This window comes from Bufo bufo, chromosome 2, assembly GCF_905171765.1.
Source record: "Bufo bufo chromosome 2, aBufBuf1.1, whole genome shotgun sequence".
NCBI classification, from domain to species: domain Eukaryota; kingdom Metazoa; phylum Chordata; class Amphibia; order Anura; family Bufonidae; genus Bufo; species Bufo bufo.
In genome coordinates, this window is record NC_053390.1 from 151,814,361 (window position 1) to 151,834,043 (window position 19,683).

The following is a 19,683-nucleotide window of genomic DNA, read 5'->3' on the forward strand; positions in this document are numbered from 1 at the left end:
TGTCCGTTACGATTTTTTTGCTAACCGTATGCGGAATTATTCACTTCTATGTGTATGTGAATGGGACTATGTCCAGGACCTGACACAGACCGTATCCGTATTGTGGCCTGTGTGTACCTAGCGCTGTTTGCAGACGGATAAGAATAGGACATGTTCTATAGCCCCACAGAAATGGCGGACTGAAAAGACGCTAGTGTGAATGCGCGCTTAGGGCTCAGGAAAACGACCGCAGCACCACTGAAGTCAATGGGGCTACATCCCAGCTGCTGAAAAAATGCGGTTTGGATATGGACAAAAAAAATAAAAAAAAAAAATATCATGAGCCCTGAAAAACGTGCCGCTTTTCTGCTGGTGCACTGGTCTGTGCCCACATTGCTACCCTTCACCTCCCACTGTGGCACCGTGCTGCTGACAACCTGCACCCCTGGGTCCCGTGTTGTCACTGGGAGGCGGGGGCGGCTGTGGGCGGCTTCCTATGGGCGCACTCCTCCTCTTCCCTCACATCACACGGACACACTGTGCCTGCCTCGCCCGGTCCTGAGCAGCGGCAGCAGGAAGTGGCGGCGCCGGGTGTTCAGGTAATGCTGTGGGGCACTGCCAGGTGCTGTGTGGGGGGTATTGGGTGATGGTGCAGCGCGCCCCCTCCTCTCTGTGCCCTTGGTGTGTGGTCCTCGCTGGCATCAACCTGTGCCTGCTATAGGGCAGCACCATTGTGATGGCAGCAGGGCTGGGTGGGGGGCAGCCCCCCTTATTCTTCACCCTGGGCCATGTGATGGCAGCTGGGCTGGGTGGGGGGCAGCCCCCCTTATTCTTCACCCTGGGCCATGTGATGGCAGCAGGGCTGGGTGGGGGGCTTAGTGCACAGAGCATGATGCTGCAGAAAGATCTATAGGGACCATGTCATGTATGGCTTTAGTGGCTGATGGTTGGATGCATATGGTACCCATCTATCACATACATAACGTACATAGGTGACGTGTTGGCGATGTGCGCGGTGACCTTTGTACGCTGCAGCACCTCCAGGGTCACTTAGATGCCTCATTTACTATGTACAGTCATTATATCCTCCTGTCGCTGATGACTTCCCCTTCTCGTGACATTTACAATGGGAACTGGTGACAAACCTATAGGATGATTATTTCCAGCATTATTTAAAGGGGACGTTCACCTTTACATATCAGAAGATCGCCTCTCCTCGCCATTTACCAGTAGGAGTGCCCCCACGTGCATTTTTTTTTTTCTTCTGTCTTTGCATCTTTTGAAATGTAAATGTCTCCTGTCAGCTGGATGAACCCTAGTTAACCGGGCATACAGCCCTTCAGGGTTGATCATGCTGATGATTTCTCATAGCCGTCCATTGTACTGTTTTGGAGAGAGGTGCACTTTTATTCTTACCCCAATTAGGTGTTCGGAGCCTTTCCCCCTTATCCATTTCCACCCATTCAGGGACAGACATCCTCACGGTTTTTCTGCCCGGCCCTGTATTTTTGCACATGCTGTCACTCAGTGGTGAAGCGGTGCTCAGAGGGGCTAGGCCCGCCCCCTGTTCTCCAGACACCTAATTAGCATGACAATAAAAGTATAAATTACTCAAAAGCGACTCAATGAATTGCAGCAAGACAGGGCTGTCACTCAGCATGATCAACCCTTACAGGCAGCATGCTTGTTTTAATAGGGTTGATAATGCTGCAGATGCTCCTTGAAGGGATTATGCCATGATTGATGTAAAAAAATGAAAATGAGACCTCATATAGCGCATGACAGAGCCCTGTACCTCAACCAGAGATCGCCTCTCTCTTTGCTTCAGTTGTTCTGCTGGGTTTCTTTCAGGCTGACAGTTTGGGGGGGGGGGGGGGGGGGGGGGTCCTTCTTCTGCAGTTCACCCCCTGTAACTGCCACAGCTTCTAACTGGTTGGTTATAGTCGAAGATTTAAAGTGAGCTTGTGCGACCACCTCGCTCAGGTGGACAGAGACTTGCAGGAAAGAACAAACAGCAGGTGGCGCTACAGAGATGGATTTTATTGAATGACTCAGAGGCTGTACTACATTTTTAGTTACGTACAATTACAGAAGTGTTCGGATCCGGGTGCTGGTTTGGGACACAACCCTTTAAGGGGCTGAGCACTGGACAGGGTCCACCCGCTACAGGAGGGACTGCTGGAGGAGCCGTTTTCTATGTCTCTTTCTGAAGCAGTTTGTATCGGCTGAGCATGCATGTTTATTGTAGGATTGCCAACCTGAATTTTTCTTTTTCCTGGACAACTTATCCGAAAATCACGGACGGCCAACATTTTTTACGGGCAGGATTATAAGTAATACATGTCTATAGTACCGCCAACCTCAAAAAAATCACGGACATGTCTATTTTTTTTTCACAGACACATGAAAAAAGTCACCTATTTTGACGGACTGTCCAACCCTGCCGGGGTGTCCATCTTTATGCATTATACATGATATAATGTGGACGCGCGTAGCTGAGCGGTACTGATCCCCTCCACTATGGAGAGGCGTGCAGATGTGGGTCTGGCACAGTTCTGGGAGAAGTAGTAGACACACAGCACTCAGAATGCCCTTCTCTTTGGAGATTTGAGATTTCGGGTTCCAGGATTTGTGAAAAGTGCTGCCCACGGGTAGTTGTCTGAGATTAGGAAAAATGAAACCGCTCCACTACTGTCCATGCGCTGGGTCTGGTTTTATAGGGGTTGTCCCAACAGTGGAGTAAGGCTACTTTCACACTCGCGTTTGGTGCGGATCCGTCATGGATCTGCACAGACGGATCCGTTCAGATAATACAATCGCATGCATCCGTTCAGAACGGATCCATTTGTATTATCTGTAACATAGCCAAGGCGGATCCGTTCAGATAATACAATCGCATGCATCCGTTCAGAACGGATCCATTTGTATTATCTGTAACATAGCCAAGGCGGATCCGTTCAGATAATACAATCGCATGCATCCGTTCAGAACGGATCTGTTTGTATTATCTGTAACATAGCCAAGGCGGATCCGTCTTGACCACCATTGAGTCAATGGAGGACGGATCCGTTTTCTAATGTGCCAGATTGTATCATAGAAAACGGATCCGTCCCCATTGACTTACATTGTGTGTCAGGATGAATCTGTTTGGCTCAGTTTCGTCAGACGGACAAAGCGGAATGGAGACTGAACGGAGGCAAACTGAGGCGTTCTGAGCGGATCCTTTTCCTTTAAGAATGCATTAGGGCAAAACTGATCCGTTTTGGACCGCTTGTGACAGCCCTGAACGGATCTCACACACGGAAACCAAAACCCCAGTGTGAAAGTAGCCTAAAACACTGATCGCATTCCTTATACCGCAACATTCAACTTACCCAATACATGGAATTATCGATTTCTTTTTTTCCCCTTCTTTTCCCCATATTTATTTTTCCTGAGCAGAGTTTACACATAGTTGTCATTGGTTACAGCCACCGCAGCGGTGGCAGCGCTTGCGCGGTGTCTTCCTCTCTTTCCTTGCCGGCTGGGTACACAGGAGCATGCACGGTCTCCGAGCCCTTACTGTAGCTCCATTTAAACTAATTGAACAGCCCCCGGGCATGAGCAGTAGCCTTCAGCAACCGCTCTTACCATGGCCGGGGGTCCGCACTGACGCCGCACTCCTACAAGCAAGCGGTGCGATGATATCGCCAGAGTCCAAATGAGATGAATGGAACAGATTTTCAGTTCAAACAAAATCCGCTGCTTCTGAAGGCACCTTGAGGCCGCCTGCACACGGGGGCAGGGGAACGTACATAAAATCTGCACCACATCCACTTCAAAATCCGCAATGTCTAATTGTGGATTTGGTGCAGTTTTGCCGCAGATCTCACCCTTCTACTGAAAAAGGTGAAATCCGCAGCTAAAACCGCAAACATAATTGACTGCTATTTAATTTGAAATCCGCGCAAGAGGTCAATTTCCACGTGGAAAAAAAGTCTGCTGTAATCTCACACACTTTGCTGGTGCAGGAATCCATGCTGAAAAAAACGCACGTATTCCTCAACATGGGCAGGTGGCTTAATAGGGCCGAACAGCAATACCATATACATTCCATGGACTACCACCATGCTGGTAGTTTAAATATTAACCCCTTAAGGACACGGCTAATTTTTGTTTTTGAATTTTTGTTTCTTCCTCCCCATCTTCTAAGAGTCGTAACTTTTTACATTTTCAGTTCACATAGCTTAGTTTTTGCAGGACAAATTGTATTGTTTAATGGCACCTTTTACTGTCTTTTTCGCGCTATTAGACACACTTGATGATCAGACACACCTAGGCTTTAGAGGAGGAAAATAAGCAATAAATATTTTTCATTCAGATAAGACCCCCAATTTTCATTAGGTCTCAGATCAGACCCCCCAATCTGCGCTATAAAAGAACACTGAAACATCAGTATAGGTGCAAGGACTGCCGGATATTGCGCCTAATTTATGACAAGATCAGACCCACCAATCGTTGTCAGATCTCCGATCAGACCCACCAATCGTTGTCAGATCTCCGATCAGACCCACCAATCGTTGTCAGATCTCCGATCAGACCCACCAATCGTTGTCAGATCTCAGATCAGACCCACCAATCGTTGTCAGATCTCAGATCAGACCCACCAATCGTTGTCAGATCTCAGATCAGACCCACCAATCGTTGTCAGATCTAAGATCAGACCCACCAATCGTTGTCAGATCTCAGATCAGACCCACCAATCGTTGTCAGATCTCAGATCAGACCCACCAATCGTTGTCAGATCTCAGATCAGACCGTAAAATTAATTAAAACTACTTACCTTTCCTGCTCTGGACAGCGCCCATGGTATGGCTCATTGAAATTATATCCCAGAAATGCCCTTCAGCATGACATAGGGTTTCAGAATTGAAAGCAGCCGCTGAATGTACATCCATTCATCTGTGTTTTCTAATATGGTTTTGCATTTGCAGCTGATGAGCACAGGAGATGCACTGGGGGAGATTTATTTAAACTGGTGTAAAGAAAAACTGGCTTAGTTGCCCATAGCAACCAGATTCAGGGTATGGGTTCCCGAGAAGTTTAGGTGAAACAGACGGTGGCAGAAACAGTATTTAGGAAAAGATTGCATTTTTGATGGTTGTGGGAATTTTAAAGGTGTCTTGGGTGGTGTCATGTGTGGTAGGGTTAAGGTTGGGTTTAGGGGTAGAGATGGACTAGTTTTATATCTCTGCAGGTAATCCTTGTAGGGACTGCTCTAGTAATCCTTTAGATGGGGCAGATTTATCACAGACCAGCATAAATTAGGCGCAGTATCCGGCAGTCCTTGCACCTATACGGATGTTTGTGTTCTTTTTTAGCGCTGAGCGAATCGAGCTTCGGAACATAGATCCGAAGTCAATTTGTTCTAAAACTTTGTCTTAATGCTGTCCGGAGACTTGTCTCCATACAGCATTAAAATGTATTGCCTCCATGGAGGCACAATTTATTTTACCCGAAGTCGCGCAAGATTTTGGTGAATGAATTTGGTGTTCATTTCTACATCTTTTAAAAACATTTCAACTTCGTAATCCGAAGTCGGGTTTGGTATCGGCTGGTACCTCGGTACAAAAACCCGACCGTATGCCCTCCGAGACATACGGTCTGTGAGCGGGCCATGTGTCACGGAGCGGCATACATCATGCGCATGGGAGTAATAGGTTACTATGATGCTGTGCGCATCGGGACGCTCGTGGGGCTATTGTCCTGCACTCATAATATCATATGAGTGCAGGACAATAGTCCGACGGGCGGCCCGATGCGCACAGCATCATAGTAACCTATGATGCTGTGTACTCCCGTGCGCACGATGTATGCTGCTCTGGGACACATGGCCCGCTCACGGACCGTATGTTTCGGAAGGCATACGGTCGTGTGCATGAGCCCTTATGCATAAAGCAATCTTTAGTTTCTTCACTTACCACTGTTGAGTTTTCCCCTTAGTTACTGCTGTTTTGAATCCTACATTTTGATGATCTTCTCAAGATGGCTCCTCTGCCAGTTCTCTGAGGCCAAAACTGCATTCCCTCAGGTCACATACAAACTTGCTGTAGCCAGCAGCTTCCTGCCAGCCAATCAGATTGGATTACTGAGAGACACGCCTCCTCACTCTGAAGCCTAATGCAGACATGCAGTGTGAAGGACCGCCCCTCTGTCTTCCTAGCCGGAGACAGATAAGCCCTAGCAACGGTCTTTTAAGGGAGCAGTGGAAAGAGAGAGAGGACATTATTGAAAGCTGTTATTATAAGGTAATTACAGATATTTTGACAATCATTGACAGACTAACTGAGATATACATGTCTAGCTCAAATAAACTAGCAAATAAAATAAAAAATATGACAGTTATCCTTTAAAGGGATTGTCTGAGTTAAAACCTTGAACAACAGCTGTGAATACAATAATATAACAAGAGAAAGGGTACTTTTCTTCCCTGCTGCTTTCAACATCAAACTCCAGTCCTGCACCGCTGACCTTATCTGCCTGGCTGCAGCACACAGGTCATTATATAGCCAATCCCTGGATACAGCAGTATGTACGACTGCTGAGGCCAGTGATTGGCTGCAGCAGTGATGTAATGTGCTCAGGGTGTCACCTCAGGGTGTCACCTCTGCCTCCAGGAATATCACATCTACACCTGCTCCCAGACTTTTTATTTAAGGCCACATTCACACGACCGTGAAAAAACTGCCATTAAATATGGCAAAACGGTCACTTTTTAACAGATTTTTTTTTTTTACTGATGCTTTTTAAAGAAACGGACATTAAAATCGACCCCCTTAAATTGTATGGGGGCTGTCGATGAGTGAAAACTGACAAGATAGAACATGTTCACCTGCTGTTATTTACCCGCCGTGTGAATAATCCCATAGACTACAATTGTTTATAAACGTGTGATGGCCGTTGAAAAATTCTCTGTTACACATCCGTTTTTCACTGCCGTGTGAATGTAGCCTAACTCAGACAACCCCTTTTAATGACCGGGTCCAAAAAGTATGAATGCAACTGAGTATTGCTGGTGAGTTAGCATTATGTGTCCAATTAAATAAGCCCGGAGTGCTTCTTTATGTAAACGTGTACCAGTAGTCGTGCGGTAGAATGCCACACAACTTTTGCACTGCAAAAAATGGGGTTTTGTTTGGCCTCATGCACACGACTGTATCCATTTTGCGGTCCAAAAATCACGGATGTGCACGGACACCAGCTATTTGCACCCTGGACTTTCATGGTCCGTACGTCCCTCCCTGTTGTAGAAATGCCTGTTCTTGTCCACAGTACGGACATGAATACAACCTGTTCTATTTTTGGGGGGGGAGGCGGAACGAACATACGGATGCGGACAGCACACAGTGTCCTGTCTGCATTTTTTGCGGCCCCATTGAAATAAATGAGAAAAATGTGGATCATATGCAGACCAAAAGTACAGTCGTGTGTATGGGCCTTAAAGAAATAGTAGTAGAAAGCGTTCCTAGAATTGCTTGTACAGTACTTGTATAGTTCTGCATGTGAAAACCAGTCACGTTGACTTTAGTGGGTTAAAAATACAGCAGAACCACAGCAGCAGATACAGTATGTGTGACATTTGCCAGTTGGCAAGTCATTTCTTTACTTTTCAGTAAATGGGCACCTTTCCTGAATCCTGACTGCCCCCCAAGATGTCTACATACAAGCCCAGCTTATGGTCTGAGTAAAGGTTGCTGATCTGGCGCAGTTCTTGAAGCGACTGCACTCCTTTATGTCCACTCTTTAGTTCATAGCATGGTCACCAGAAGACAGCAGCAACAAGGCTGGTCACTTACTGTAAATGATTTCATCCCGCTCAAAGACGCTTGACGTGGTGGTCAGAGTTGTTTTTAATCAAGCGTTCCTTTTTGGTAATAAGGTTGGGAATGATAACTGATGGGGACATGGGATGTGATATCGTACAGCAACATCATGTCCTGTGGTGGCCACAGTATTGTCACATCAGTTACAATGGTGAGAGACTCTGGCCTTGCTCCAGCACCTTATGAGATAATCGGCAGGACAATCAGTGTCCGTTACCCCCTGCACCACCACTATCTGATCTGTCGTGGTTCTCGTGGCGTTCCTCGTCCCTTATAGGATGCAGCAGTACAGCGGAGGCTGCGCCCCGATACCACCCATAATGACTGATATGTCTGCCATACATTGCTTCCCACCTGTTCTACAAACCAGCGCAGTCCTACACATGGCAGAGAATTCATATGACCAATAGGTTTGTCTGTGTGTACATTTCCTACCGGTTTGGATAGGGTCGTCCTTTTACAAATGACTGGTTCAGGCTGTATGGCCTTGTACAAGTCCAGGCCGAATCTGCAGGCAATGCATGTCATTTAGGTTTTGGATTTTCCCGCATGTTTTGGGGAAAAAATTAAAAAGATAACGTCTATGCCGAGAATTTTGCACTGAAAAGTCAAGGATTATCTGCATTGAACTTAAAGGGGTTGTCCGGGTTCAGAGCTAAACCCGGGCATATCCCTATTTCCCCCCCGGCAGCCCCCCTGACTTGAGCATCGGCGCAGTTCATGCTCCGATGCTCTCCTTTGCCCTGCGCTAAATTGCGCAGGGCAAAGGCACTTTCAGGAGTTCCGGTGACGAACCGGGCTCTCCATGGGGCTGCCAGGAAGCCCGGTGATGTCACCGGCACTGATGGGTGGGCTTTAGCACTGCCCTAGCCAGTAAAACGGCTAGGGCAGCGCTAAAGCATGCCCATCAGAGCCGGTGACGTCACCGAACACACTGCCAGGAAGGGGAAGCTTCCGCCCGGCAGTGTGTTGTTGTAAACAAAAGAGCCCGTGCCCTTCTCGATCTAGCGCAGGGCAAGGGAGCGCATCGGAGCATGAGATGCTATGATGCCAACATCAGGGGGGCTGCCTGGGTGAAAATATGGCTATGTCCGGGTTCAGCTCGGAACCCGGACAACCCCTTTAAGTGGAGCTGTGGAAATCTGCGGCAGAAATAAACTGCAATTTCCTTCTGCAAATCCTGACCATGTAAGGGGCTTTCTGGCCTAAGACACAGCGGCAGCTGGAAAACGCTTCTAAGAAGTTAAAATACAAACGCTTTATATTCTCTCTCTGACCTAGAAGATCTAGCACTCGGCATTGTGTCATTGCAAGTGAGAAAGTACTTCATCACCTTCATACCTCGCTATTCCTTGGGGGTAGCATATTGCGGTATGGTGTGATCCATCAAGGCCTATGTGTAAGGCGATGCTGAAATAAAAATAAAACCGCCTTCCATCATTTTTTTTCAATTGCCACTTAAAACTGCATAGATGAAATCTCATCAGTAGGCATAGATCGGAAAAGAGACAGAAATGCAGGAAAATGACTTTTGCCTGGGATTTCAGCAGCAGCTATCACTGGGGGGTGTAGTTTATATGTATTACTGTATATACTGAGAGGGGAGCAGTGTAATACTTTCACTATAAGGCCTCATGCACACAAACATATTTTGCTTCCGTGTCCGTTCCGGGTTTTTTTGCGGATAGGACGTGGACCCATTCATTTTAATGGGTCCGCAAAAAATGCGGACAGCACACCACGTGCTGTCCGCATCAGTATGTCCGTTCCGTAGCCCCGCCCAAAAAAACAGAACATGTCCTATTCTTGTCCGTTTTAGGAATTGTTACAATGGATCCGGCTCCATAGAAATGTATGGGTCCGCAATTCCGTTCCGCAAAATGCGGAATGGAATTGCGGATGTGTGAATAGAGCCTAACCATTGCAAGCTGAAAGTAGCATTCGAGTATGTTCACATGGGCTGTGGATTTTCTATCCAAATATTGGAAACTCTGAAGTGTTTTATGGTAGCAGCAAAGTGAATGAGATTTTACCAGATCTCATCAAAATGCTGCAGAAACGATCCCTCTCTTATTGAGAAATTCCACTGGGTCGCCCCCTCGCCATTGCTTGGAAAATTACCCTCTTAGCAGCACCATTAAGCAATTTCTTAAAGTGTGCAGACACACAGTGTGTCCTCAGTTTAAAGGGGTTGTCCCATGAACAATATTCTACAGCGTCCAACCAGCACCTGGATCCACATACTTTTGTAGCTGTCTGTAATTAACAATGTATTATAGCTATTGAATTATTCAATATAATCTATATGTATAGCGCCACCTGCTGTTTTTTTTTTCTCATTTCTGTGCTCTGCTCATTGAAATGGAAGCACATGCTTAGTTTCATCTTTCAACTCCAGCTGCAGCAGAAAGGACATACCCCATGAGCTGCAGCATAAAGGACACACCCCTTGAGCTGCAGCAGAAAGGACACACCCCATGAGCTGCAGCAGAAAGGACACACCCCATGAGCTGCAGCATAAAGGACACACCCCTTGAGCTGCAGCAGAAAGGACACACCCAATGAGCTGCCAGCTTGATATAAATCTAGCAGAGCAATGAATGGGGAGATCTCTGGATCCATGTGAGGTACAGGGCTGGTTCTAGCTTTGTTAGAAAGAGGTTGTCATGTACTAAATTATGCACGATTTTCGTTTTTGTATAGTCTTGGGATAACTCCTTTAAGAAAGGAAGTCGTGGTGAAGAGGTGGAGGGAGAAGTGGAGTTTAAATAAATGTAAAAGGTAGTAGAAGGGTAATGGGTTTATAAATGTTTAAAATAAAAAAATAAAAAACTTGAAGATAAGATTTAATGGGTTTATAAATGTTTAAAATAAAAACTTGAAGATAAATGAGGATAAAGAACAGGTGATGCGGAAATTTCACTGCAGGTGAAGAAGGAACAATTATCCCCAACATAGTGATTTTATAAGACCGCTATCAGTCTAGACCAGTGGTGGCGAACCTATGGCACGGGTGCCAGAGGCGGCTCTCAGAGCCCTCTCTGTGGGCACCCGCACCCTGGAAAAAGTCTATGATGTACCAATATGCCTTAGACTTTTCCTGCCATTCATCAGCGCAGGGCGGGCTATGAACGGCACAGACAGCGCACTGAATGTAGGCAGCCTATTATGGCTAAATGATAAAGTACATGCAGGGGTGTGAGAGCAGCGCGCTCATGGTCAGAGATACTAAACTGCGCAGAAGCGCAGGCCAGTATCGAAAAATTGAAATCCCGGTATCGAATCAATACCGGGACAAAAGTATCGATTGGGTATCGAAATTTCGATACTCGCAACAACCCTAGTGTTCCCTCAGCAGCACAGGGGAAAAGGAAGCAGTCTCTCCCTCCCCTGTGCTGCTGCTGCCGCTGCCACCAATGGGGAGAGAGGGGCGAAGGAGGGCGCACTGCACCACCAATGATAGTACTTTTCATGGGTCCGGACTTTAAACACCAGGCTACACAGAGCGGCGCCCAGCACTTACTATTATTCCTGGGCGCCGCTCTGTTTGCCCGCTGTGCGCTTGTGCCCGATTACAGTCTCCTGCAGTCCTGCTCCATATGCTAATTACTATCGGAGCAATGGGGAGGAGACAGCAGCTTCTCTAGTGGGCGTTCCTTCTCCCCTGGCTGTAGCGCTGTCCAATCGCAGCGCAGGGAGAAGGAACGCCCACTAGAGAAGCTGATGTCTCCTCCCCATTGCTCCGATAGTAATTAGCATATGGAGCAGGACTGCAGAAGACTGTAATGGGGCACAGGTGCACAGCGGGCGAACGGAGCGGCGCCCAGGAATAATAGTAAGTTCTGGGACATCCCTGGGCTCCGCTCTATGTAGCCTGCTGCTTAATAAAGTCCGAACCCATATAAGGTCGTCTTTAACTTTTTAATACAGGAGGCAGGTGCCGGCAGCAGAATCGCTGTCACGGATGGTGTACAGGAAACAAGACAATGCAATACAATTAATGACTCACTGGATCCACAACTAAGGAACAAAAGGGAGACCCCTTACATGAGACCTGCCACTCTCCCTAATTGCTCAGCCTATGCGAACACCCCAAAGGTGGATGGGCGCATATCCACGTACCTCGGCTATCTAATACCTGAAGACCCTACAATAGTGAGGGGACACGACCACCGGCTCCCTACACAAGACACGGAGGGAGTCAGGGTCACCAGAAAATCACAAATAAAGGAACAGCACTTATCTTGCAGAGGACTGAGGAATAGAAACAGCATGCGCGCACACACACTCCAGGAAGTTGTATAAGCCGCAACCTAATGCATCATGGGGAGGAACTTAAAGGGAAGCAATCAGTCCAACTGCATGACAGCTGAGATAGACTAATGAGATGAGGAACTTAACCAAAACAAAGAAACTCAAGGAGGAGGATCTGGAAAGCTCCTGTCAGAGCTTCTCAGCTGTCTAGTTGTGACAGTACCCCTCCCTTTACGAGTGGACTCCGGACACTCAGGGCCCACCTTCTCAGGATGGGACCTATGGAAAGCCCTGATGAGACGAGTGGCCTTAATGTCCGTCACTGGGACCCACATCCTCTCCTCAGGACCATAACCCTCCCAATGAACGAGGTACTGGAGGGAACCGCGGACAAGACGAGAATCCACAATCCTAGAGACCTGAAATTCAAGATTTCCATCAACCATAATCGGAGGAGGAGGCAAAGGCGAGGGTACAATAGGTTGAACATAAGGTTTCAATAAGGACTTATGAAAAACTTTATGGATCTTCCAAGTCTGAGGAAGATCAAGACGGTAGGCAACAGGATTGATGACAGACAGGATCTTGTAAGGCCCAATAAACCTAGGACCCAACTTCCAGGAGGGAACCTTCAATTTGATATTCTTGGTAGACAACCACACCAGATCACCAACATTCAGGTCCGGACCAGGCACACGTCTCTTATCTGCCACACGCTTATATCTCTCACTCATGCTCTTTAGATTATCCTGAATCTTTTGCCAAATAGATGACAAAGACGAGGAGAATCTGTCCTCATCAGGTAAACCAGAAGACCCCTCTCCCGAGAAAGTCCCAAACTGCGGATGAAACCCATATGCACCAAAAAATGGTGACTTATCAGAGGACTCCTGACGACGGTTATTTAAAGCAAACTCAGCAAGGGGCAAAAAAGAACACCAATCCTCCTGATTCTCCGCCACAAAACAGCGCAGATATGTCTCCAGATTCTGATTGACGCGCTCTGTCTGGCCATTCGACTGCGGGTGGAAAGCAGAAGAGAATGAAAACCGAACCCCCAAGCGAGAACAGAAAGCCTTCCAGAATCTGGAAACAAATTGCGTGCCCCTATCAGAGACTATGTCTGAAGGAATACCATGCAATTTGACAATGTGGTCAATAAATGCCTGCGCCAGCGTCTTAGCATTAGGCAAACCAGGAAAAGGGATGAAATGCACCATTTTGCTAAAACGGTCCACCACCACCAGAATCACAGTCTTCCCCGAGGAACGAGGCAAGTCCGTTATGAAGTCCATGGACAGATGTGTCCAAGGACGGGAAGGAATGGGTAAGGGAAGGAGAGGACCTGATGGCCGTGAATGAGGGACTTTGGCACGAGCGCAAGTCTCGCAAGCTGCCACAAAACCCTCAACCGACTTACGAAGCGCAGGCCACCAGAATCTCCGAGCGATGAGATCCAGTGTGGCTCTTGCCCCCGGGTGCCCAGCAAGGACCGTATCGTGGTGTTCCTTAAAAATCTTGTGTCTCAAAGCGAGAGGCACAAACAACCTCCCAGGAGGACAAAGATCAGGAGCCTCTGACTGGGCTGCCTGCACCTCTGCCTCCAATTCAGGAAAAAGAGCAGAGACCACCACACCTTCAGCCAAAATGGGACCCGGGTCTTCAAAATTCCCACCTCCCGGAAAACAACGTGACAGGGCATCTGCCTTCACATTCTTAACCCCAGGGCGGAACGTGACAACAAAATTAAACCTTGAAAAGAACAAAGACCATCTGGCCTGTCTCGGGTTCAGACGCTTGGCTGACTCCAAGTAGGCGAGATTTTTTTGGTCAGTAAACACAGTAATAGGGTGTCTGGCTCCCTCTAGCCAATGGCGCCATTCCTCAAAAGCCAACTTGATGGCCAACAATTCCCTATCTCCCACATCATAATTTCTCTCTGCGGAGGAGAGTTTCTTCGAGAAAAAGGCACATGGTTGCCATTTGGCAGGAGAGGAACCCTGAGACAAGACCGCACCCACCCCTACCTCAGAAGCATCAACCTCAACTATGAAGGGTAACGAAATATCAGGTTGTACCAGGATGGGAGCGGAAGCAAAACTCTCCTTGATATTAGAAAAGGCCTTACACGCCTCTACCGACCAGGAAGAAAAATCTACCCCCTTTCTGGTCATATCAGTGAGTGGTTTAACAACAGAGGAATAATTCAAAATAAATTTCCTGTAATAATTGGCAAAGCCCAAAAAACGCATCAGCGCCTTCTGATTCTCAGGAAGCTCCCACTCAAGCACAGCGCAGACCTTCTCGGGGTCCATGCGAAAACCAGAAGCGGAGAGAAGAAACCCCAGAAATTGAATTTCTGGAACCGCAAACACACATTTTTCCAGTTTCGCATATAATTTATTCTCCCGCAGGATGAGCAAGACCTGACGTAAGTGTTCCTTATGAGTCTTGAAATCAGGAGAAAAAATCAAAATGTCATCCAAATACACTAATACAAATTTTCCCATTAAATGATAAAAAATGCTGTTCACGAAATGCTGAAAAACAGCTGGGGCATTCATCAAACCAAAAGGCATAACCAAATTCTCAAAATGGCCCTCAGGGGTATTGAAAGCCGTCTTCCATTCGTCTCCTTCTCTGACCCTGACCAGGTTGTATGCCCCTCTTAGGTCTAACTTGGAAAAGACTTTAGCCCCAACAACCTGGTTAAACAGGTCCGGGATCAGAGGAAGCGGATAAGGGTCACGAATAGTGATACTGTTCAGCTCCCTGAAATCCAGACAAGGTCTTAAAGAACCATCTTTTTTCTTAACAAAGAAAAAACCAGCGGCAACAGGTGACTTCGAGGGTCGTATGTGTCCTTTTCTCAGACTCTCAGAGATATAAGCACGCATAGCGACCCTCTCAGGTTGGGAAAGATTGTATAAACGAGATTTAGGCAGTTTGGCGCCTGGGATGAGATTAATAGGGCAATCGTACTCCCTGTGCGGGGGCAAATCCTGAACTCCACTCTCAGAGAAGACATCCGAAAATTCAGAGAGGAAAGGTGGTACAGTCTTAGTAGAAACCTCAGAAACAGATGTCATGAGGCAATTCTCTCTGCAAAAGTCACTCCAACCATTTATTTGCCTCGCTTGCCAATCAATGGTGGGGTTATGTTTAGTGAGCCAGGGTAGCCCCAACACTAGAGGAGTAGGCAAACCGCTAAGGACGAAACATGACACATCCTCAACATGAGCATCACTCACAATTAAACGAATATTGTGAACTATGCCCTTTAATGATTTCTGAGAAAGTGGAGCGGAATCAATAGCAAAAACAGGTATATCCTTTCCCAAAGTGCATACCTGGAAACCATGAGTTATTGCAAATTGATTATCAATGAGATTGACAGCTGCTCCACTATCCACAAAAATCTCACAAAAAATGCTCTTGCTCTCTAGCGCCACCCTAGCAGGCAGGACAAAACGGGAACTACAAGCAAACGGAAAACCTTCAATTTCCGCCTCAACCCTGCCAATAGTAACAGACGGAACATTTTTAAAAGATTTTTTTCCTTTTTGTTTCTTTATTACTCCGAGAAGACTGCCTGAATCTCCTAGAGGGACAAACATTTGCCAAATGATTTATACCTCCACAATAAAAACAAACCCTCCCATGCGGGCTGAATCTTCTATTGTCAGAGGCAATCAACCCCAGCTGCATGGGCTCCTGCTCAGAAGGGGCTGACAGCGACTGAGACCCCTGCGCACAGAAAGAGACCGCTGCACTGTCCCGGGACTGAGTATGACAGGAAGGAGAGATCTCTCCTCTCTCTCTAAGACGCCTGTCAATACGAACGGCCTGAGACATAGCAGAATCCAAGGAGGTAGGTCTCTCATGAAAGGCAAATGCATCTTTCAATCCCTCTGAAAGACCATGGCAAAATTGACTTCGGAGTGCAGCATCATTCCAACCAGTATCAGCTGCCCATCTCCGAAATTCTGAGCAGTATATCTCTGCGGATTGTTTACCCTGGCATAACAGACGTAGTCTAGACTCAGCCAGAGCAATACGATCCGGATCATCATATATCTGACCCAGGGCTAAAAAAAATTCATCCACTGAACGGAGGGGCCGTGCCCCCTCCGGCAGCGAAAAGGCCCAGGATTGAGTGTTACCCCTGAGCAGCGATATAATGATCCCCACCCTCCGTTCTTCATCACCAGAGGAATGGGGAAGAAGGCGAAAATGGAGTTTGCAAGCCTCTCTAAAACGCACAAAATACTCACTACCCCCGGAGAACGTATCCGGGAGCGAGATCTTAGGCTCAGAACAAACTCCATGAACGCAAGCTGAACCGGTCACTTGAAACTGAGAAAAAGTCTTACGGAGATCAGCTACCTCCAATGAAAGACCCTGGAAGCACTCAGCCAAAAGTGAAACCGGATCCATGCTTGAGACGGTTTTGGCGGCTTATAATGTCACGGATGGTGTACAGGAAACAAGACAATGCAATACAATTAATGACTCACTGGATCCACAACTAAGGAACAAAAGGGAGACCCCTACATGAGACCTGCCACTCTCCCTAATTGCTCAGCCTATGCGAACACCCCAAAGGTGGATGGGCGCATATCCACGTACCTCGGCTATCTAATACCTGAAGACCCTACAATAGTGAGGGGACACGACCACCGGCTCCCTACACAAGACACGGAGGAAGTCAGGGTCACCTGAAAGTCCAGCAGACAGAAAATCACAAATAAAGGAACAGCACTTATCTTGCAGATGACTGAGGAATAGAAACAGCATGCGCACACACACTCCAGGAAGTTGTATAAGCCGCAACCTAATGCATCATGGGGAGGAACTTAAAGGGAAGCAATCAGTCCAACTGCATGACAGCTGAGATAGACTAACGAGATGAGGAGCTTAACCAAAACAAAGAAACTCAAGGAGGAGGATCTGGAAAGCTCCTGTCAGAGCTTCTCAGCTGTCTAGTTGTGACAATCGCATAGCGGACATCCTGCCTCTGACAGGGAGCTGTGATCAGCGGCAGTTAACCCCTCAGGCGCGGCACCTGAGGGGTTAACTGCCGCTGATCTGCTGCCAGTACCCGCCTCCTGTATTAAGGGTAAATTATCATTGGTGGCGCAGTGCCCCCTCAACCCCCCCAGTATTATAATCATTGATGGCAGTGGCCACAGGGTCCCCTCCTCCTCATTGGTGGCAGTGGCCACAGGGTCCCCTCTCCTCCTCATTGGTGATGCAGTGGCAGCTTCTGATCGGAGCCCCAGCAGTGTAATCCTGGGGCTCCGATCATTTACCATGGCAGCCAGGACGCTACTGAAGCCCTGGCTGCCATGGTAATCTCTCTGCTGCTGTGTGCACAGGGCAGCAGGGAGAGTGTGAAGTCCTATTCACCCTGATAGAGCTCTATTTGGGTGATTAGGACAAGGGATAAGAAGATCCCAGGATAGTTATTAAATAAACTGTAAAAAAATATATATATATATTTACACTATAGAGGGCCCAGAAGCATTGGAATCTGCAATACAATCTTTTCTGATGTAGTACAGCATTGTATACAGAACACTGCAGATTCTAGAAACTCTATTAGGCCCAGATTATTGGAATCTGCCATACAGACATGGTTTTCCGATGTAGTTTTTTCGGGATCCGCAATTCCGTTCCTGAAAAAAATAGAACATGTCCTATTCTTGTCTGCAATTGCGGATCCGCAAAACACTTACGGTCGTGTGAATGGACACTTATACTTACATGCGCTGTGGCCGCCCGGCGCTCCTTCTTGTAACTCACAGGTCTGCACAGACCTGTGAGTTACAAGAAGGAGCGCCGGGCGGCCACAGCGCATGTAAGTATAATGCTGCTGAGTAATTGACCATGGCAGACAGGACTTCAGTAGTGTCCTGGCTGCCATGGTAACCGATCGGACCCCAAGCATTACACTCGGTATTACAGGAAGATGGGGTGAACAAGGAAAATGTTCCTTATCGGGGAGTGAAGGATTTGAATTGGTCTCAGAAATGTGACCAAGACCCCACAAAAAAAGATATCTATCAGAGGAAAAGGAGGTGGGTTACAGCCCAAAAGTGTGAAGGGAAAATAAAAGGAATTTTTAATTTAAGCTCACATAAATTGACTAAGGGCTCTTTCACACCTGCGTTCTTTTCTTCCGGCATAGAGTTCAGTCGTCGGGGCTCTATGCCGGAAGAATCCTGATCAGGATTATCCCCATGCATTTTGAATGGAGTGAAATCCGTTCAGGATGCATCAGGATGTCTTCAGTTCCGGAACGGAACGTTTTTTGGCCGGAGAAAATACCGCAGCATGCTGCGCTTTTTGCTCCGGCCAAAAATCCTGAAGACTTGCCGCAAGGCCGGATCCGGAATTAATGCCCATTGAAAGGCATTGATCCGGATCCGGCCTTAAGCTAAACGTCGTTTCGGCGCATTGCCGGAGCCGACATTTAGCTTTTTCTGAATGGTTACCATGGCTGCCGGGACGCTAAAGTCCTGGCAGCCATGGTAAAGTGGAGCGGGGAGCGGGGGAGCAGCATACTTACCGTCCGTGCGGCTCCCGGGGCGCTCCAGAGTGACGTCAGGGCGCCCCAAGCGCATGGATCACGTGATCGCATGGATCACGTCATCCATGCGCATGGGGCGCTCTGACGTCATTCTGGAGCGCTCCGGGAGCCGCACGGACTGTAAGTATACTGCTCCCCCGCTCCCCGCTCCTACTATGGCAACCAGGACTTTAATAGCGTCCTGGGTGCCATAGTAACACTGAAAGCATTTTGAAGACGGTTCCGTCTTCAAATGCTTTCAGTACACTTGCGTTTTTCAGGATCCGGAGTGTAATTCCGGCAAGTGGAGTACACGCCGGATCCGGACAACGCAAGTGTGAAAGAGGTCTAAAGATGAAGAGGCAGTATTGGACCAAAGCGAACCATGAAATAAGTTTCAAGCCCTTTTGGATGTATACGGATATCAATTTAAATATTCAATGGCAAATCCAAAATATTCTTTGGAGGGGGAGGAGAAAGGTGGTGTGCTACATTCAGGCCAGGGGGTTGGGGGGTTCAGTTATAATGGATGGAGTAAGTATGAGAGAGAAATGACGAGGCTGTTGGCTGATAAGAAAACAGATGAGGTTTTAAAGGAGATCCTACAGTGAAATTCAGGAAGGAATTGGAGGAACTGCTTTTGAAGGGATTAAAAGGGAATATACTAAATAAAAAGGAATGTGATTATATATGTAGTGATTTACTATCTCTCAACAATCCATGAAGATCAAAATTCCACCACTGAGGCCAATAGCATCAAAGGTCGCTTCCCTGACTAGTATATTGACTGAATATATTGATTTTTATCTTTAAAAGCATGCCCGCCAGATACCTTCCTTCCTTAAAGACACTGGAGATACAGTCAGTGCGTTGAAGGGAATTCCATCGTTCACTACGGACATGTTGTCAGTTACATGTGACCTGACTTCGCTTGATACCATTATTGATCAAGGGAAAGGGCTGGAAGCAGTTGATTGTTATTTTTTGCACAATTCTTTTATTTGTGATTGTCAGAAG

At 47.2% G+C, this 19,683-nt stretch overlaps 1 protein-coding gene across 1 annotated transcript in view; it reads left to right on the forward strand.

Moving 5' to 3' along the window:
• Nucleotides 1-478: 478 nt before the first annotated feature.
• MACIR (macrophage immunometabolism regulator) overlaps nucleotides 479-19,683 on the forward strand; it is a 30,657-nt gene continuing 11,452 nt past the window's right edge. Inside the window, exon 1 of the mRNA XM_040421603.1 lies at nucleotides 479-578. The gene's annotated coding sequence lies outside the window, so the exon portion shown is untranslated. The remainder of the gene's footprint in view (nucleotides 579-19,683) is intronic.